The 22,623-nt window shown below is 39.9% G+C and overlaps 1 protein-coding gene across 3 annotated transcripts in view; it reads right to left on the bottom strand.

Annotated features, from left to right (window-relative positions):
• Nucleotides 1-17,632, bottom strand: part of ADGRL2 (adhesion G protein-coupled receptor L2) — a 153,958-nt gene extending 136,326 nt beyond the window's left edge. Inside the window, exon 1 of one of the 3 annotated variants that reach the window (XM_026037993.1) lies at nt 17,571-17,632. The gene's annotated coding sequence lies outside the window, so the exon portion shown is untranslated. The remainder of the gene's footprint in view (nt 1-17,570) is intronic. The other 2 variants (XM_026037991.1, XM_026037992.1) reach the window with 2 other exon arrangements.
• Nucleotides 17,633-22,623: the final 4,991 nt, after the last annotated feature.

The following is a 22,623-nucleotide window of genomic DNA, read 5'->3' as shown; positions in this document are numbered from 1 at the left end:
AGCCATAATTATAAAAATTTTTATGCCGCTCTTTTCCTATGTTTCCTGGGATATCACTCATTAAAAAGAAGTTGACAAGTCTGGCAGGGCAGGGAAAATAACACTGTCCTTTCAAAGGACCAAAACATCAATAAATCAAGTTGATTGGGAAATGCTATTCAACAAGATGATTAATTTTTAAGAAGGTAGAGCAGAACGTAACAAGCGCTGCAGAACAGAGTAAGCGCTGGGTTAAGCTGCCTGTCAATGAACCCGTCTGAGAACTCGCTAATTAAAAAACCAAAATGAACTAGCAAGTGAAAATTAAAGATGCAAAATACAATTACCCACTAAGGCAGCTCCGATTCCTGCACATCCGTGAAAATGAACTGCTGAAATGGACACGACTCCTCTACCTGGAGATGCTCCCACCGGCTTCCCGGCATCTCTGTGCATCCGTGCCCAGAGAGCTCGGTCTAAGGCAAGTTGGAGCCACCAGGAGAGCGCACATCATTTCCCGGAAGGCARATCAGCAAGTCACAGTTTCCCATGAAGCAAAGGAAAAATCCTTCTGTTCATTAGTGCTCTTAGGGTTTCTATAGCGAGGAGCTGCATTTCCATGAAGTCATTATAAAGGTTCCCACATGAAAATGCATCTCTGACATAATTACGTTCTTTCAAGTTACTTTTCCTCCCACTTGCTCCACATCTCAGGTTATAGGAAAATATTGACAAAAATAAAAGAGGGAGGGGGTCATAAYAAACCATAGTCTGAAAAACACAGTAAGAAAACATGAAAAATAAAACCACCAAACCCTTTACAACCTTTTCCTTTAAAAAAAAAGGAAAAAAACTCTTAATTTCTACTGGATAGACTGAGATCAACTCTATGAGCTAAAATACTCTTTAATTTATAGCCTAAAGGTTCTTCCATGTTTAAAAGGAAGTATGTAAAGAAATACAATGTCTTTCTCAACGTGCCTATTCTTTGAAATGTCTTCATTAAAATGGAGATTTTGACTTTTTGGACTGTGAATAACAGAGAAAGGACAAACTCCAATTCCAAGGATCTTCATCTGCAGACAGTTCACACAAAACCCCAGTTTCTTCTCACACTGATTTTTTTTTTTTTTTTTTTTTTTAATATTGCAGACAACTTTTTGAGGGGAAAGGGCAGATGGGAGGACCTCCAGTTCATGCCCATTAGCTAAATTAGTACTAATTACACCTTTGTTTCATTATGAAGCAGCTGAAGGAATCTACCCCTGAATTCATGTCTGCCGCATAAAAGCGATATACATGAGGGGCTGCCATGATAGCAATTACCACTTAATACAAGATGCTAATAAATAAATACCAGATGATGGCACTAGAAAGATCCAAATCACAAGCCTACAAGGGAGAGAGAAAAAAATGCAAAGCATCTCGTATGTGCCCATATTCTGCTTTTTTCTGCTAAATTGCAGCAAGAAAACCGCTTGCTCAACAGCGGGCGGATGTGATGGGCAGACAGGCGTGGCGGAGGAACCACCTCTTTACACTACGTGGGAACAAAAATAAGATTCTAAGGAATATCTATTTGCTCAACTCACAGCAGCTAATAGTATTCTCGATGAGACTAATATGTCCTTTAAGTAGCTTAAACTTCCATTGTACCTAAACATTTAGGAGACACTAACMGTATCTCTCAACCTTGCAAACTTCATTAACATAGCACTGAAAGCCTGATTTTCTGTCCTCAACCCAAATATGCAACAAACCTCCCTAATACTCTATTTCTTTTTCCTCCATAAATCCTTACAGATTCATTTTAGTGGTTTCTTACTGTTACAAGTTTTTTTTTTTATTGGTTCTATTTTTAAATACAAAAATAAATCATTTACTCTCTGCCTATCTTTCAGCAGCCCTACTATAAAATTTTCATTTCTGATGTTTCTTCAGTTACCATAAGTCTTTGAGATTATTTTTTTAATATATAAAACTACATTGAACAAAAAGATATTCTCTAGATAGAAATATTCAATTTCATATATCCACTGAAAAATATACCTGTGAAAAATAAGCAAGAACTAGACGGTTTATTGCTTTCCCAGTCTTGGCAAACTAACACATCCAAAGACTAATATTGAAGTTGAATTTTAAAAAAAGTTAAATTTACATTTAATTAAAACATGCCAAACCTTTAAATGGCCTGTTAATAAGATAAGGTAATATAAGCTAGTTAATTTAACTGTAAGGCACTATAGTCTCTATAAACTCCACTTGTCTATACATTCACCAGCTTTTGGAAAAGAGCTTCCTAAACAACGCTACTGYCAAAATACTGCTGTAACTACCACTGCAATCAGAAATAACAACCTTAGCTATAATAATCTGAAAATACCCTGATGTATAGTAGAGGTACTTGAATTCTGTRCAGGTGACAATTACAATGCCCAATTTCATAGGCAGGGGTATTTCCAAGGCCAGAGTGATTTTAGGTGCTCTGCTCGGCAGAATTTTCCATTGCGAGCCAGGCACTGCTGATTAGTTGCATGACATTTGCCAAACACAAAAGCTTCATAATGTCATAACAGCATTGCTGCTCCAAACAGAGATATAAATAGTAAAGGAAAAAAAAAAAAAAGAGAAAAAAAAAGAGAGAAAGAGACAGACTTATCCCTCTTCAGGGTTAGCGGTCCATGCACAGTTAAGTATGACTTAGCACGGCTTCATTTATAATGCACACTACAAGTAAGATGACTACAGCGTGGATTTGTGCTTTGATTTATTGTCTTGCAAAGGGAAGAATACTAATTTAAAGAACCCATTCATTTTGGATCTCTACAAAAATAGTTAATCTTTTATACATATATATAAATACTTCAAAAATGTTTCAGGAGAGCAGGTAAGTATGACAATTTAATCAGAATACTTCTGCACATATTTTTCTTTTTTTCAAACACATACAGATTGTCTTCTAGAACAAATATATCATTAAAACAATTTCCTAACCTGCAACACGCATTGACTGCAACCTACTTAATTTTAAAGCTAATTTAAAAAATTAAAAATAATTACAATACTTAAAGACTTGAACAACTGGCTTTATTTTTTATAGGATAAAATTAAAAATGGCTTAAAATTCACAGCACTTGCTGCTTCTTTATATGTATAAGCCAGGAACTGTCCCCCACAATGCAGTCACAGTTCATGCTCTTAAATCGGTTGGAGCTCCACATTCACGAGTGCAAGAGGGGGGCACATTCATCCTTTCGTGTTTTCTTTTTACATACAAACAAAAGAGACAATCGCTTTCCACAGATCAAAATGAATGAAATGTGAAGCCAATCTAAGAACCTACTGGAGTTTTTCTAAAGCAGAAAGTGTTATTCTTCAGGTCTTAATTCTTATTTTGAATACAAGAGCAAATAAGGCAAAAGCTCTACAGCTTGGCTYTCATTGTACAAAAAGATGCTCTAGTAGCATAAAAAAATACAACAAAAAAACTCAAACCTTAGCTTGCTACTACAAAAATTATGCCATTTTGAACCCTAGACTTAACTAAAACATTTACCCACTTATTTTCCAATAACCCACCGGAAGACATTTATGACAACTTGCAACATTGCCTTTAATCAATGTATTTGTTAAAAAGTTAAATATTTCATGTTAAAATACAGGTGCATCTTTCCTCTGGTTTCTTGTAATTAATAATGGCTTAAAACAGATGAATACAGGTTCTTTCTGTATAAGGCTCTCTCATATAGCATTAATCCTAAGCATTTAGGAAGCGTCGTGTCTCACAATTTTATCTAACACTATGCATACACATGCAGAATGCGAAACATATATGTTCTTCCACAATGAGAACTGTCATCTATACACTTTCTTAACTTGGAAAGATCTAATTATTTCACCACTGTGTTTAAGAACATCAGAGAAAGAAAGATTTTTATTATTACTCATTATTCCAAAATTTATTGAATTATACCCAAGCTACTACCTTAAAAGCTGTGCCTATACAGTCACCCTTAGCTATTGAGACTGCTGTTACAGTTAATACAGTTATTCATAAAGGACTATATAACCTAATGTATTTTGTTCGATAAATCCCCTTAAGTATCTTTTATTGATAAAAGCTATTTAGTTTTACTAAGTGTGGCTCGTACTTTTTATGAGTATTAATTTTTTTGTTTTTGAAAAAACAGATGGAAATTTTGAGGAATTAAGGAACAGCTTGAATGTCACTTACGTGACAATTGTACAAATACGACATTGTCATTTTTGTTACTTGGATTCATTTTTAAAAGTACATAAATTTCCTAACATAAGATGATAATCCTAATGAAACAGAGATTGTGTATTATGCTACAGCTAAAACAAAGTAACATGATTTAATTCAAGTAGGATCTTCCAACAAAGCAAGTAAATTATCATTGTCCTACCTTCAAAATATAAAGCTACAGAAGAATCTACCTTAATCCCAGCTGTATTAGCCCCTCAGCAGAATTAAAGCTAGAGATAYGCCCTGATTTTCACATTGCACAGAACTCTCCACTGAGTTGAATTTCTGAATAATACTCACCTCACTGCAGGGGGAACCCACACACTGTAAAGAAAGATTATGTTCACTGCCTCCTCGTAATTCCTCAACAGGATTAAATTAAGAAACCCCTCTTTCTTCATCATAACRAACACATCAGTATTCTCCCACACAGGTGGTGGTGGAGGGGTGAAAAACAATGCAACTTTTCAACTCYCAACACCTATCAAAATCTCCATAAAAGACATCATTTATGTATTTTCTGTAAATCTTACCATTATAATCCTATTGGAGTGTAATTGCTGTGGCTAATATTCTTACCCCGTTATGAAAATGCTCAACATAAACGTGGCACTAAGTTGTTAAGATAATACACGATCATGCTGTGAAAGGGTAATACCTATACAATAGTCCTTGCCAATACCATAAATCTCTTTATTAGACAACAACCTATTACAGGAGATCTGCTTAACTGTTTCCCTACTTAGAGGGCCATTTGGTGTTACAATAACAAGCTGACTTTTCACATTAGAAAGGATTAGCCAGTATAAATAATAAATCGGCACCGATTTGGTGCTCTTTTAGACATGGTAAATCTTCACTGGTGTTTAAATGGAGAAGCTGAACCAAAACTCTGAGCCCGTGTTAGGTTAAACGTTTATGTTAAATTTATGTCTCTGTAATAAACTAACAGAAAATAAAATCTAAACTGGTATCCGTGGTGGATTTATTGTAATAGAAGATGTTATTGAKATCTACTACTACTTTATTAAATGTGTATGCAAAATACCTTATCTTCCTAACAATATCACAGCAAATTACCTCTAAAGTTAAAACAAACCTATTGCCACCACTTAAATCCTATAGCGAAAAATACATTTAAACACTATTTCTTATGCTTCTTGCTTAGGAAGCCAACTATATTATAAATGAAATTATTTTTAGACCTAAAGGGTCTTAATTTGGACCACATGCTTTCACCATATAGAGAATTAAAATACAAATGATAAAATATGAAATACACAAGATCATTCAGTGTACTAAAGAACTATGTCTATTTGAAATAAATATTTTGGATGCTTCAATGTAGTAAATGTAGTATTTAAATTAGAAGTTAAACTAGAGATAAACTTACTTCAGACATTCCTAATTCCTTTTTTTTTTTTCCAATATATTCCTTAAAAGGTTAAGGCAGCAATCCTTAACACTGATTGTCTATTAAAGTACTGCTCTACAAATTCATCAGTTATATTAGGATGAAACTATTCATTTTTTTACATCTCAGAGTAAAAAATAAAAAGTAAAATTAACAGTTAACATTGCAGATGCAATCAGCTTGATTATAAATCATAACCCTGCTGGGGTAAATAGAAAGGACTTACCTACTGCTTTTTGGCTAGCACGCTACACAGCACGAGATGCACTGGAGACCTTAACGTCCTGTGTTGTGTTTCTCATGCGGACAGGACATTTTTAGAATCACAAAAGACAGTCGATGCAAGTAAAATTTGCTTCTGATTATGCCAAATATCAACCTTGTTCTCTGGTATCTTGACATCTGATTTTTTTTTTTCCCTCGCTTCTTTTTAAACTTTCAATAAAAAAGACATTTCTCAGAGGAGGAAAAAAGCTTCTGTAATATCAGCTTTTGCTTACTGACTTTATAGGGTTTTCCTGCCCGTTGTTATTTRCTGTTTCTGATGAACAATCATTTTAAAAGCTTTTGTACTGAGCCCTTCTCTTCCGCACGGATATAACAGAGAATACCCAGCGAAATGAAACTGTACTTACTAGAAACAATTCAGCCCTGAATGCCTTGATTACTTTGATTATCTCATATACAAGCTCCCTCTGCAGGTAATAAGAAGAGTTAGCAAAAAATATGTGAAAAATGTGGGTAACAGCCAGCATAGAAACCCAAATAATTGGTCCCATTTTAAAGAAATTCCCCAGGAAATGCTTCTGCAATGTTATCTGATGCAAACAGTTAACACAGAAAACAGTGTGTGATTTTTTTTTCTTCCTCTCCCCAGCTATACGTGTCTATTCCTGTCCCTCAGAAAAGGGAAGCATTCAGCTTTCGTCTTTCTTATGTCAAAATATACTGATTTCTTTTTAAAGTGACCTAAACGCTTTTAGGAAAGGAGAAAGGAAAAAAAAACAAAAACAAAAAGAACTTCTCTGCTTACCCAGAACTAAACAGAAATGAAAGACCACCCCAAACAGGAAAGCAAACACACCCTATCTGATGCATCTCCCTAACCCCAAAATAAACAAGCGGCAGCCTCCCTTATTCTACTTACTGCAGGGACACTAAACTCAATGTCGCTTTCACATGCTATTCCATGTTCACTCCACCAAAGCATAAAAAAATCAACTGAATGATGTGCTTAAATCAAATACTAAGTCTCTAGCAATTTATATTAAATTATGAATTTAATTATAAAGCAACAATGTAGTTCTCATTCAAATGGAGGGTTTTTTTCCTCAGAAGGAATTATCCTTACCTTGAAATATCTTRAGTTTATTCCTCACAGCGCACATAATATGAACTTTCTAGATAAATATCCCTTTAACACAAATGGAAAAAAGCTTCAATGAAGAAARCTATAAATATTAAGCAGACTAAAATTAAGTCTTCCTCCTATCTAACCTCTAGCAYACAGTCTCTGAAAACCAGCACAACGTTGCTTAATGGTAATTTCTCTTCTATCAGAGCTAGAGACTGAAAGTCCTCTGTTGTTGTTTTTCTTATAGGAGCAGAACTCACTTTCAAGTATTTGATTGTGCAGGATAGCCCTAAAATAAAGGATTATACACTAAATGGCTTTATTTTTCACCTGAAAAAAAAAATAAACTCCAAAGTATAACCTTGGAAGTTTTCACAAGCAGCTTAAAAAAACCCTCAAATGATATAGTAGCTAAGGTTACAACCATTACACGGGACAAATGTAGGGCAAATTTGAAGTATTCGTTCGAAGATGACGACTGCTGCACACAGAGCTCTTCTTCACTGCTGAGCACCTTTGGCAGTGGCATCCACAARCAGGAACTATCTGATCCATGAGAAACCTCCTCCAAGAAAGGAAAGGAGAAGGAAACAGAGAAAGCAGGAAAATGGTGATGATCTTTTCAAGCTCTGGTTAAGATATTGCCTGAAGGACAGGAGGATTTTCTTCTTGCTGTGTCAGTGCCCAATTCCTCCTGCACACCCCCCACCCTTCAACCCTTGTCCTCCCTAAGGCAACTTCCAGGTTCCTGGCTTTTCCCTCTGCCCCTGCCCAGCCAGGAAGACTCCTGCATGACAGAGACATGCTCTCCTTTAAGCTCTTTATATCAATTTGCACAGGAATTCGCCTCCCACCTTGACAGTCTGCATTTAAGAAATACTTCTTTTACTGAAGCCACGACACTGTGTCCTTCACTGTTCAAATGCCAAACCCATGAACAAAATAGTTACGAACTTCTCTGCTAGAGAACATGCAGTTTGTTCACCCAAAGATGCATCACGACTCATGCTGTGAAACCAAAGTTTCCCAAGCCAGCCACTTCAAGGAAAAATGTCCAAATTAAAATTTCTAAGAAAGAACAAATGAATGGCTGGATCAGATTAAAAGAATTAGGCCTAGCATAAAAAACAGAATCAGGAATTTGTTAGAGAAAACAGATTTTGTTCTTAAGGAATCCTTTCTTAAAAGGCCACTTAAGTTAGCATTGACACTGACTCTTGCTATGCAGCCATTTTCAAACTCTCTTCATACTGCTGTCAATTGTTATGCTATTAAATAATAAAGGTAAGGCCAAAAAAAAGTAAAATAAAATCTCTCTGGCATGCGGTCTCTCTCCAGCACCACAGCACTAATTTCAGAGTGGGGCTCTCTCTATTTACACCAGATCCCATCAACAGCAAAGCAAGTATTACAGCCCGAAACAAGTTCGGTCATCCCCTCCCCAGCTGCCAGAAACAATTTTTAACAGTAATCAGTGCTAGATTATTCTGTCATCCTGATACAGAGCAATAATCGGTTTGAGGTGTTGACTGATATGAAAATACCAACAGAGGGCACAAAGAAAAGACGCAGCTCCTCTAAACGAGTACTTGGGGTTTTATTGTGTCCAGAAGCAACTAAACAAGCAGAAATTGCAGTTTTTAAAGCACGATTCTCCATCGATAGATTGTTCTGCTGCTACCTTACTGACATCACCTATTTCTTTAAATAGCTGCAAACATAAGTGCAATTGTCCATTAAAAAAGTGCACCTCAAAAACATGCAGTTAGAATAGTAAGTTGTTCTCTACAGTACTCAAAGACGGAGAAACTTAAAAGAGGTGGAAATTTCCTTCTGTAGATCTTMTTTACCACGAAAAACTACATCCAACACCTAATCTATGTATTGATGCACACCTAATTTAAGAAAGGACATTTGGAAAACACTTACTTGTACAGTATCAGAAACCCAGATCTGAGCAGCTGCCTTCATTCCTTTCATTTTCGTTAAGCATTTGTAGCTCGTTATGAGCAAGAAAGACATCATTAAAATATAAATGCAGTATAAAAAGCTCTCAGACTGATCAGTGTCAAGTCAACCCACATTATATCTTAACAGCTATTCCACTCCTTCCCTCGCTTTGCCACTCGGGCTACAGGAAGCAGCGTCTTTCAAAGCCCTGTAAAAGGCTGTTAAAATGAGACGTTATTTCAGAGATATTTAGTACTTCAAGAGACAAAACAGACAGCCCTACATTCTGCTGTATTTGTATGATAAAAATAGAGCAGAGTAGATTTCCTATGGCAAAAGAAAAAAAAAAGCATTACTTTAAAAGAAAATATTCTTAACATTGTATCTACTTAAGAGGCCCAAGTAGCTTCTTAGCTCTAACAAGATTTTCTCGGAAGCTACTTTCACTGCTGAAATTGATACCTACGTCTTTTTGTTTAAGTGTTAGTGTTTATAATGTACTCCTAAGAGATTAAGGTTAGGAAAAAAAATAATAATAATCACACACCCAAGACAGGTCCTATTTTTCTCAGGCCACGATCACTTGTCAAGCCATGATTAATGCTGTGCTCTGTAGAGGGAGACATTACATCTAGGCTACAACAGACCTGCATTTTACCCTAAGGCAGAAGTCTTATTTAAACATCTCTATTTAAAGTGACATTTGTCCTCTCTTTTCAACCAGTTTCCTCCGAAATTCCAGTAAACTGACTTTGTGACCTACAAATGGTCCATTGATTCTAACTTGCCGTGTAGCCTGTCCTTGCAGCAAAGTTAGTTTTGGTGGCTGAATGAAGCAAGATGTTAGGCATTCAAGAAAAAATACAGGAGCAGAGTCCATTAGGTGCTCTATTAAATGCTCGGTTGGATAACAGCTACTAGAATTTACTGATAGAAGGATTACAGCTTACACAGAAGAGCTAGAGATAAATAGTGAGGTCAGTATTAAATAAAAGAGAAAAAAAGAAAATATTTTTATATTGAGAAGCAACAATGGCTTTCATATTCTGAGGTGATGAGCAATTTTTTTTTWTATATCACAGCCAAGAACATGGACATCGTCAGGGCCACCCTGAAAAGTAATTACATTTTATCTCTTGCCTTTCACTCTGCAGTGTCTGCTAAGGTATTTACATTTGTCTGCTRCAAGAACAACAAGCAAGTCAGGAGGAAAAAAAAAATAATAGTTGTGATCACTTATCTCAAGTAAATGCTATTTCTCCAGTGAATGGTATTATTCCATCTATTTTATAAAGTTATTGTTAGGTACTTTGATTTATCTGTAACTGCTGTTGTAGGAATAAGACCAGACATGCTCACACCTTATRAAGAAACAGCCAAATAGCAGACCTGGGCATGTAGAGCAGGCAATATTCTTCTTACCACACTTGAAACATGGCAACTTTGGATAATATTAAGCAATTCAGACACTGCTGGCAAGTTCCTACTAACTAAGATAATCTCATTTCTGGTGCTTTTCAGGGTGAATTGATTTTTTCCCCCTTTCTCTTAGCTGCTTTAGCAATTGAACAAATTTATACAAGTGTGATGAGACCTTCCCTACCAGCAGATGATGCATAAAATCAGTCCACAGATAGGAAATACTTCATAAAAATCAAGTTTTATTGTAATTAAGCAAACTGTATTTAAGCCAGTTTTATGCCAGAATAATAATCAATAGCGTTTTGCTGGAGACTGCTCTCCACCTGCAGGTGTTAAGCACTGGGTTTGCTCGTCAGTCTGCTCCGTGTTCATTGTCACACCTTTCTAAATAATTTTGGKAAATAGCAGGCTAGCCTAAGTCCAGTCATTGTAACACCATCTTATGAAAARTCAAAAAGTAGGAAATCATGACACGGGCAAATTATATATCCTTCTGAAACCCATAAAATACTCCACGTTTGAATGAGGAGTTTTTTTTTTTTTTTTAAATCTTTTTCAGAAATACATTTTTGTAAAATGCTACAATAGCTTAATATTCATTATATAAATGTATCTCTACCTAAATCACCCACGGTAAGCAAGCCTAAGCTGCAAAAACACATCTCCTACATTACTGGTTAAAAAAATAAAAAAATAATAATAATTTTWAAAAATCTATTGAAAATGGCTTCAAGCCTATCATCTTTCACCTTCTGAGAAAGAAGGCATTAAAGAGTGCTATCATATTTATTAAATAAAAATGAAGCCTTTTTAAAATACAYGTACATAGTCACATTGTATCACAAGTTACCAAATATTCTAACAGAGCCACCTACTACATTTATTTTAAGAACTGTTGGAAACTAAATGCATCTATCTTTGAGAACTATTTAAATATTAAACATGACTGTTACGAAAATTAAGAAAGGCCTTAAAATAGCTTTTTGTTTTTCAAGTTTCCTTGGCATCCAATTACAATCGTGACCGTTTACATCTTTCGCTTGTTTCAAAATGAGGCTTTAAATAAATAAAACCAGACAGMTTTTAAGTATTGAAGCTGCACATAAATACTTTAAAAAGATGAATTTCTTGCCATTTGAAACCGCTTTTGTCCACCACAAACACAGCCTTAATGGTACAAAACGCTCCAGAAGAGTTCGGTACAGCCTGACGACGAATTTCGCCTACCTGAGCTGTCAAGTACGTTGCTTTATAACTGACTGCTTGTCTACCTAGGCATGACTATGATTTCAATTATACACTCGACGTGGTTTAGCTGCTGCTTCTGCAATTCACCTGGTAAAATCATTAATCGCTTCTTCAGGTTCTTGTGTTAGCACTCACCCACATATTTTCCTCAGAGGAAACGCAAAGCGGACATACAGCAATTTTTAACATAAGCGTATCTTCAAGTGATCTTCGGTTTCTTTTTTTTTTTTTTTAAATGATGCATGGGGCTACTCTCAGCAAAACTTGTACTAAAATATATGTATTCACATATGGATGTCAAGGTCTACAGAGGATGTAGGATGAGCAAGGGCTTGGAAATAAAATTCTTAGGTAAAATTTCATAGGAGAGGAAAAAAATGAAAAAAATGAAGGAAAAAGAAAAGAAAGAAACAAGTCCCCTCCCCTCCTCTCCTTCCTCGCTATTATGGGATTCTTTTTGGAAGTGTATTGGAGATGTATTATTATCTGTATGAATTTATGGTACACTATATGAAAATACAATGAAAAACACAACTTTGATAAATATTTTGTCTAACTAGAGACTTACCTTTCTAACACATAAGAGAAAGGCTTATCGTTAAAAAAAATCCATTTGTGATTGTACTCTTCATCTGACAGTAACATTAACAAACAAGCTTAATATTAATCAAAACATCACTTCTACATATTACATTTTCAGTAAGTCATCATCTAATATCTGTTACTAACCATAAAAACCTACACACTTCTAAGACTACACTACCTTGTTTATTTAAATTTTAATAAGATGCTTCCCTAGTAGAGATTAGAAATCCTCTCTCAGTAACCCCCTTTCCTGACTTTAAGCATTAAAAGCAGTAAGAGATAAATAAAACATGGAGAAAGCTTCTGGAGTGATCAAATAAGGACTTAACTAAGCAAACTTGGTGTTTTTTTAAAGCTCTCCTCCTGCTCGTTTTAAGGAGGGAAACACCCAGAAGCCTGGTGTTAATGTCTCTGCTGATTGTGAAAATTGCAGCAATAAAAACTCCAACTGCTTGTCTTAAATTAAGACTTGTAAGACTACATGTGAGATCCGTATCTTTGCATTAGTTTTTATACCATTTGGAAGTTTGGTTGCCTGCTTTGATGTTGGTCTATTAATGAGCAGCGGAGCCAAAAGCCAGGAAAATGTTTACTGGAAATTCTCAAGTCAAAACCTGAAGTAATTGGTTTGTTCTACCCCACATGATTCAATATCCTGATTCCCCCAACTACCAGCTCCCAGAGCTATCCGAGTGTCTACATTTTTTTTGCTGTTGCCAACACACAGTAACCCACAGTGATTGAAAATGGCAGCTGAAGTGCTGCTGCAGCACATTAATTTTTCCCTAAGTGGTCCAATTTTGTCATCTGAACGTTGAAAATCTCCTTTCCGCTACATTTTTTTTACCTTTAGAGATTTATCAAATTCGGGACTGCCACCATAAACTGAAGTGCAATATTTTCAGAACAATTTTTAGATTATCCCTAATAGCTCCAAAGGATAATGCGCTTTCCTTATAGTGCTGTGCATTCAAAGCAGACTAGTTAACAGCAACTTAAGTGTGATAATGGCAATTACATCAATATGTTCCTTTTATACCACCAAAAGGTACTGCCTCAGACAGCTGAGGACGTAATGTAAATAAACACTTGAAAATTACCTCTAAGTAATGACACACAGGTTTTGGACCACTAAACACATCTATCTGCAAAATTCTGAATGCTCGCGTCCATTGAACTGAAATCTGTATAAATTATTTAATAACTATATTTTTTTCCCCAATTATTCCATATAAACTCAGTTTCTTTATTAAATGGATGCAAAAGGGAAGCCTAAGTGAAGACATCCAACAGAAACACACATCATCCCCATGTTAAAACAAACAAACAGAAACTATCAAACGGAGAACTACCCCCAAAAGCCAAAACCACCCACACTCCTACATGTCAGGTACTTCAAAGCACTTTTTCAAAATACCAAACATGCATTTCAGTATCTTTACCACTCAACTCAAAGGTTTGAGGCACAGGAAGTTTTTCTTTTTTTGCCAGGGAAAGCAACCAGATTACAGTCCCTAAGAAGCCTCTGCTCCCTGGAAAAGGTCCCAACTTATTGACAGATAACTGGGTTTTGCTTGGCTTTTGGTTTGCTAGATTATGAATATTGATTTGCAAAGATAATAGAAGGGTAGGCCCCAACCACATCTCCTTTCAGATGCAAGGAAAGGGTAACAAATGAGCAAAAAGGCTGTGCAAATATTTACGGCCATGTAAAACAACTTAAAACATGACTGGTATTTTGCACTACCAGCAGCCCAGGCACATTTAGTTAAAATTACTTATTACAGGGCAATAGTAATTACAAATGAAGTTACCTCAGTAAACTCAATATAACTAATTAAATTACAAGACATACACGTTTTCACTTTTTTTTTTTTTTTAAAGGATAAAAAGGAAAGAGAAGCATATGGCGGGTGGTCATCAAACTTCTTTTAAAACTGTCCATATATATATATATATATATATCTCCATTATCCTAGCCTACCAGTTAAGGAGGAAAGTAGGTTTGTTTCAAAGGTTTAGAACCGAGAGCTTCTTATTGGAAGATTTCGTTTGTTTTCTGAAGTAATTAGAGGGTCTTTCCCCCTGAGGCCCCTCACGCTGCCCTGTGTAGGCCCCAGCCCAAAGCAGGACCCAGCAGAGAAGGTTTTTTGAGCCCCGGTAGCTGAGAGGAGCCATCAGAAACCGCGCAACAGCGGCTGTCATAAAAGGTCACTTTTTTTTCCCCCTCGGAACAAACCATTAATCAATAGGATACAACAGTGGCGGGGGCTCCGCGGCGCGCAGCCCTGGCTTTTCACTCGCCTAATTGCAAAAGAGCGAAAGTTCAGAAACGCAGCCTAAATCCCCCTGCCCGTGCCCCCCCCTTTGCATCCCCGTGCCCTTTGGGCCTCCGCTTGGGAGCCGAGCCCAAGCGGCCTCATTGAGCCGCGCTTTGAAATGCTAATCCCCCTCCGCGGCCGGCGCTCACACTCGCCTCAGTCCCAACAATTTGCGCAGAATGATGCGAAATGGCCCCTCTTTTCGGCGCGGGCAACAAAAGGCCGCCGGGAGCGGCGGCGGGAGCGGCGCGACCCGCGCTCGCTGCCTCGGGCGCCCGTCCCGCGGGCGCGCAGCGCTGCGCACCTGAGCGGCGGCCGCGCTCAGCCCCGCGCAAGCCCCGCGCTGCTCTCAGAGCCAAGCACGGCGAGGGAGCCTCCCGCCACGCTCTGCTTTCCGTCTCCAGATGGCCCCCGCTTTCTACGTGTGAAAATAAACTATGTATATATATTTATAAATAAAAGTTGGTCTTGCTGCGCGCCCGACAAAGGGCACCGCGTTGCCCTGCGGGTCCCCCGCGCCCTCACCCGGCCCAGGCGCGGAAACCAGCCCGCAACAGGTAAATTATTTACTACGCGGCGGCAACTTTCCCCCGCCGCAACGTGCCCAGCCGGGGCCTGCTCCGCGCCAGCTCCGCGGCCGCGGCAGCTCCGCGCGCCGGGACGGAGGGCAGCGGCCCCGCTCCCGGCCGCTCCCTCCTCCCGCTCCGGAGCGAGCGGCGGCTGCGCGGGCTGTGCGCGCCCCGCGGAGGCTCCGCTCGCGCCGGAGCGCGGGGAGGAGGAGGAGGAGGAGAAAGGGGGGCAGCAGGCGCAGGGGAGCGGCGCAGGGGGGAGCTGCGCGCGGGCGGCCGCGAGGAGCGCGGCGCTGCGCGGTTCTTACCTGCGGGCCGCGCTGTGAGCGGCAGCGGCGGGAGCGGGGGCGGCCGCGCTGATCTGCGCTGCGCCTGTCCGGGCGGCGACGGGGCGCGCGGCGGCGGGAGCTGCGCGCGGGCGGCCGGCGGCTTCGCCGCGGTTTAAGTCAACATCTTCCTGCGGCTCCCGGCGCTCCGCACGAGGCGCAGGGCATCGCCAGGCCCCCACCCTGCCCGCGCAAGCACACGCACGAGAATAAAAATTAAATAAAAAAATCGAGGGGCCGCCGGGCGCAGCGTCTGTGGCCGCCTCTGGAGTCCTTTTTATGCAACGATCTGGAGAAGGGAAATCGCGGCGATGGCAGCGGCGGGAGGAGCGGGGAGCAACTCGAGAATTTTGCAAGGGGAAGCCCCCCTCCTGCGGGTCTCTGTCGCTCGCATCGACCTAATTTACATCTCCCCGGATGACATTCTGGCCTCGGGCACGAAACGCGTCCAGCTCCTCCTCAAATTTCTCATCTTCCTCTCGATGCCGCTGCCCCGTGATCGACTGGAGCCCGGGAAGCCGGCGCAGAGCGAGTAACGCGCACGGCGATGGGAAAAACGCAATACATACACACCAAAAAAAAAAAAAAAAAAAAAAAAAAACAAACGTGGTCAAAACATATTGTTTCATTTGAGATGCTCAGCTTACCTATATTAAAATCAATTAGTGCAGAGTTCAAGTGCAGTTGCCTGNAAAAAAAAAAAAAAAAAAAATCCCAATGAATCGTATCGCAGCCTCCTCCTCGCTCAGGCACCTCGCCGTGTGCGACGGGGCAGCGCCAAGTCCTGACACGGACTCTCCGAACTGGAGTCACCTCCAGCCGCCGCCTCCAGTCTCCTCCCCCCGGCTGCGCTGCCCGCCCCCGCGCCCGCCGCTCGCCGGAGCCGCAGCCTCTCCCGCCGCCTTTTCCCTCTGCCCGCCCGGCCGCCGCGCCGCGCCGAGCCGAGCCGAGGGGGGAGATTTAAGGCAAATAAAAAATGCGCGGCCGCGCGCGCCCGGCGCGGAGCGGCAGCAGCGGCGGCTCCGCACGGAGCTGCAGCCCCCGCGCCCCGAGCCCCGCGCAGCGCGGGGGGCCCCGGCCGCCCTCCCGCGGCTGCACGCGGAGCACGGGCCGGGTTGCGCAGGGAGCCCCCAGGCCGGGTTGCGGAGGGGYCCCCGGACCCCGGCCAGGCCCCCTCGCCGCGCTCCCTTCGTGCGCCCGCCCCGGCTGCGCTCCCGGATCCGYCTCGGAGCGGGCGAGCCAAGGCAGGGCGATGCACGAGGGGAAGCGTGTCAGGACAGGGTAAACAGCGCTTGGAAGCCCTTTAAAGGATACCAAGTTGCCTCGTTGGTGCGCCCCGATACAACGTGCAGAGCAGCAGCGCTGTTGCGCTCCTGCCCAAAGCCCTCTCTTARAAATAAAAATAATAATAAAAAAATTCTTCCCCTTTTTCTCTCTCTCCGTACTGATGTAAAACGGCGAGGCTCCGCTCTGACCTTTCAGCATGTGCACCATGAAAGCTTCCTGGCTCTCAAGGTCAGCGAGCGGCAGCCGGGCAGAGCTCGGTTCTGCGGGAGCGCAGCGCAGACAGGCCCTGCGAGAGGGAGCAGGCCCGGGCGCGCAGGAACGGCCGCCGCGCGGGGCCCGTCCACACGCGCCGCCCTGCCAGGGATGCTCTGAATCAGCAGCCACGTCCACAGGGGCACACGCAGGTACAGCTAAAGACCACAGCAGCGCTAAACAGCTCCGGTGATTTTTCCCTGTGTTTCCAGCTCCGGTGATTTTTCCCTGTGTTTCAGCCCTCCTTCCCTTTCCTGACCGCAGCAGGGGAATAACAACCATTGCAAGCTGAATCTACCCCAAATGCAGTTCCACGAAACAAGGCCACTCCAGGCTTGTTAAGCTCTTTTAGGTCCAAGGTGTATTGACAGTTCAGCTTTAAAACACCCACACCACACCAGGAAACCAGGATCATTACCTTTGTTAATGGAAAKGGTTTATTTTTAACTTAATTATTTCAACTTCTCCACATACCTATGCAATTAGCATTACTGTTTAGAAAAATTTAACACGTATTAAGAGAAGCATGACACATTTAAAAGGCAACCAAATCATTAAAACCTTGCTTGCTACGTGAGGCAGTGAGAACAACTGACCTGGTCCAGGGCTCTCCAGAACATCAAACCCTTCACTGATGCCAGCAACAACTGAAGGGATTAGTACTGAAATCCCACTGTAACAGAATCCTRGCTGTGCTCACCTTGCTCTGCACTCAGTATCTGCAGGGAACACCAAGAGCAGCCCAGGTGCTCCTGGCTAAGGGCATTTCCATCCTCGGGAGCCAGCCCCCCTGGGCCACTTCCAGCTGGGTCAAATCTGCAATTTACCCCCAAACCAAATCACGGAGGTCAGAAGAACCTGTGTCTCTGTGATAGCTTTGTACCTACTACAGGTTAAAATTAAAAAGTATGAGTTTCCAAGAGTGGCAAATGTAGAGGGGAAAAAGCAAGTTGTCTTTATTTTTGGTTCATGTTTTTAAGCACTTTGTATATTCCCAATATAGCTGATTGTCCTTTTGTGCTGAAAATATATTTATAAAACATCATCATAGAGCCTTAAGTAGCCCTTATGTATCTTGATGGAATTAGATCATAAAGGCATTTTAATGCATTTTATTAGAAACTGATTTTCACTGAGAGGATTGGATGCATCTGTCATGGAGACATTCTTACAAAGAGGGTCACAGAAATGTAAAGATATAAACAATCAATTAGATCTCATTTCACCATAGATTTACTACATATCTTTAGCACTCATATTCAACTTTCTTTTTTTTTTTTTTTTTTTTTCCCCAAAGAAATGTAACTGCAGATAAACAGTGGTAGCCCTGAACTAACAGCCTTTTCCTCAGTTGATGAGAGCAGGATTTAGCCAGAAAGCAGTCAAGAGTACAACAAGAATTATGTGGGCTTGGCAGGTTTCCTTTGAGAGGAAGTGAGAGGAAAGAATTCTTTTATTTGGAGTAAGAAGTCCACTTTTTTTTTTTTTTTTTAAAAAAAAAAAAAACCCCCCAAAAAAAAAAAAAAAAAAGGGAAAAGAAGAACTGCAGAACCAGCCTTTTTTTTTCTTAATGTTTGCAGAAGTGATCCACCCTCATGGATTCAGCTGCAGGACTGGAGTCTGTTTTCCCCCTTTTCATCAAGAGCTTCAGGAATCATATTTCCTTCTACATGCAGAGATGGAGTTTTACAACTCTGAGTTGTAAAACTGCGTTTTAACAATTGGTAGAAATGCACATAGAGACCTTTCAGCTTTTGTTTTGAAAACACACACCTCCATTAATTCTCATTAAATCCCGCTTAAAATGTAAGAATACCTTGCAGAAGGGTATATTGTTTTGGCAAGTAAAATATTATTATTCAAGCAATTAATTTTACTGCACATGAATCGTCATCTGTTTCTTTAAAGCAGAAAAATTGCACACACACAGACCCATAGCATASTTGAACCCCATTCTTCATACCTTACTCAGGCAAAATTTTTACCAGATTGGAATATTGAGATATAAAGAAACTCTGACAAATGAACTTTCTTTTCACTGTAATGACTGCTTGCAATGTGCTTTTTGCTCTCTTCCTCCAAAAATATGTACCCCACTCCACATGGACTCCATGGGTAAATACAGACCAGCAGATTTTCCTTWAAATCTTGCTTCGCTGCAACGTTGCAAAATATCTACCCTGGAAAGACTACAAGAAATGTCATAATCCTAGCAAAACCATTTGTTAATATGTTTATCTACCCATTTTGCTAATGTCAGGTTTTGCAGTGTTTCATGTTAAGCTCTGTCTTCTATGTGCCTCTCAGATTACTTTGACAACCGTGCTGGATCATGTCCTTGAAAACTTGAAAACAAATTCATAGTAATTTTTGAAATAATCACAAGAACTGTATATCAGATAGTGTTTCTAGGGACTACATCTATGACAACTGGAAAAGATTTAACTGTCAACTGTGTATTTGGAGAAGGTGCATCTGAAAAAGATGATTTAACTTATGGCAAAAATTAGCTAAATTATGATGTCTGTAATATGATCTTGGTGACCTCACTAGAGAATCTTTTTTCCATAGAATTGCAGCTTACATCTCTCTATTCCTGAAAAAGATTAATTTAAAATGCTTTAATATCTTGATAAATAATCTTTATATTGCCCTGAGCATTAGTTCCCCCATGAGAAAAGGTTTACACAGATTTTATGTAACCTATTTTTTTACTACTGSAATTTTATGAAATGATTGAACTTTAAATATTAGCAACTGACATTTCCTCCTATATGTATACACTCCTGTGAATAGTGTATCAATGAACATATAATTAGATGCAATATAAGCACAGACTGACAGAAGAGATTATATAGTCGTAGTACAGTAGCATCAGCCTAGAATTGGCATAATGTAAAGACATGCTCTAATTTGGCACATGGAAAAGTAATAAATCATTACACGATTTCACCATTTCAACATAAAACTGAAGAGGCCAGATTTTGCTTCTTTCATTTAGGGAAAGCTCCAATTAATTCTGTAGAGAAATGTATATAAATAAAGTATGCATGATATAACCCATAATAGGAAATATCTGAAGTATCGTCTTAAGGTTCTGGAAATATATCTTGACTATTACCATTCTTTTAAACTAAGTAATTGATTTTAGTGTCACCTGGGAAGAAATGAAGCCCATCAATAAAAAAAAAAGAATTCTGCAGCTGTTCCTAACAAATAAATGTAATACAAATTTGCATTATACATAGTTTTCTTCACTAATCATTTTTAAAAATTCATTATCTATATATTATTTAAGAAATGGCAAAATCATTGACTTACTCATAACGCTCGCTAATTGTTTTTTWAAATAAATTCTATACATAACTAAGGAAACACCCATTTCCATTTGTTTTATGTTAAATCAACATCTAACCACTCATGGTGATTTCATTCAAAGAAAACAGAAGGAACACATTAGCTGTGCGGTTAAAGAGATTGATGGGCTTCAAACATTTTAACCATGGATGGTTTTTTTTCCAACTGTAGAAACTCATGTTTTTAATTTAAATAACTTCAAGAAAATGAAGATCATTTTATTCAACAAGGCTGTTGTTTCTTGTTTCTTAGACAGAAATTAATTTAATTTTGTTTAATTAAGTAATATTAGAAACAACTTTGTTCAGAGAGAATGCAGCTATGAAAGAAAAGCACGTGTATTCTATATTAACTACGTATTTTGATGCTGGGTTTTTGTATGTGACATTAATCCATTAAAAAAGATTAATATGAATTTTACCAATGAATTTAAACACAAAGCTTTTCCTTACGTTCATACTAAGACAWTGCAGTTGGTTCTCTGCTCTCTGAAAAGCAAATCTGGGGGAGCAATGGAGCTCTGTTGTTGCTGTTTGCTGGGGGTGTTTATAGGTGTTGGTGGAGAAAATATGCAGTCTGATTCCATGGGCATTCATGAAGGGCAAAGATTTTCCAGGATTGAGCTGTTAGGATTCATGCAGCAGAACATATTTTAAAAAATGACGAGTACAATTCCCTGTTATCATACGAACAGCTCAATACAGAGGCTGAAGCGATGATACCAGGAAAAGAGCTACAGTGCTGAGCTGTTGGGAAGAGAGATGTCCATGAGATCCCAGTTCTCCAAATAGTTTTGCACATTTTTAGGTTCATTTTTCTCCAGCTGTTATATCTGTGTAGGTATTACTTCTGCATTTGGGTGGTAAATAATGTTTTTTAAGGAAAGAAGCAAGGCCCAGGAGACTAGTAAGAAATTAAATAGATTTTTCTATTTAAAATAAATGCAGTTTTGCCTTGCAGGTAGGGAGCTCTCTCCTCCTCCTCTCACTAGCTCTGTATTATATAATTTACTAGGACTTTGCTAAATCTCTGCATCCCTTTCCCTCACAAATTTGGAGGAATTTTGCAGAGAGGTGCCCTGCATCTCAGACTGGCATGTCTGGAGATGGCTGCCTAGTCTCACCACCTTCCTTACCTCCTGTTAGGCGACTGCCTCATGTAACAGTATGGAACCAAGTGGGAAAAGGCCTAGATATCTGTGCTGAGTGCCTCTACTTTCTATGATCTGCATAGCAAACTTAGGTGAGACCTAGAGCTTACATCCATCAGTGCTTTTAAGTTGAGCTGCTGACTGCTCTGTCATGTTGACAGTCTGCCACAAAATGAAAGGTGATGAGAAGATGGACAAAGCACGGAGTATGCAAAGGAGTTGTATTTCCAACTACGAATCCATGAAGCCTTTTCTCTCTCTCTTTTTTTCTTTTACCTAAGAGTCTAATAAAAGCATCCTTTATACTATTAAAATCCATGTTCYTGACTGTATAACATATGCCAAGACTTTTGGATATATTCACCTCTATCYGCACGGCTTTACAAACCCATAAAGATTTAGATGCTTGAGTAGGGGGTAAGGTTGATTTTATTTTCCTCAGAATTGTCACGGGATAAAGCACATCAACATCTTGGACCACCAGCCAGAACTCAGGCCTCCCCATTCCAGCTGGCTGCCCAAATCATTAAGCTACAGAGTCATGTTCCCTCTGGTGCTCTCACTTTCTGGCCCAGTGAATCCTGAATTATTTTCTGCCCGGTGCACAGCTTTAACTGGAGAAGGGGAGAATAATTCCATCCCCAATCCGGCTGTGGGTTAGAGAGCTTCGGAGTTGGGCAGAGACATGCGTTTGCATCCCTTCAGGTGGAKGGGAGATCCTATACGATCCTCTTTCACATCCCTTGGACAAGACTCTAACTGCTCATTATAGAATAAAGCTGCACCTGTAAGACAAGTGGTTGTTACCACTGAGTTAGTGAGAGCATAGCTCTATCGGTGGGTGTCAGGTACTGTCAGAGCATGACCATCACCATTAGCGATGGTTTTGTTTTATAGACAGTCTTAGCAATGATATGGGCACAAAGCTCCCTGCTCTGCTTTTACCTTGGCTGAAGCAGTGCTCAGCATGATGAGAATTAATGCTGCAGGAAAACCTAATACAAAAACATCGAAGTGCCTACTGAACATAGATGTTCTCCCCAGCTAGGCAGCACTGAAGCAGAGGGTTTTCCAAATTTAGGGGCTTAAACCCCTTCTACATTTCTCTTTAGGAGTCTAGTTATTAGATTCCACATGATGCC

The sequence above is a fragment of the Nothoprocta perdicaria genome, unplaced genomic scaffold (genome assembly GCF_003342845.1).
Source record: "Nothoprocta perdicaria isolate Ctin4 unplaced genomic scaffold, notPer1 scaffold_20, whole genome shotgun sequence".
Lineage (NCBI taxonomy): Eukaryota > Metazoa > Chordata > Aves > Tinamiformes > Tinamidae > Nothoprocta > Nothoprocta perdicaria.
This window is presented reverse-complemented; position numbering and strand designations above follow the sequence as displayed.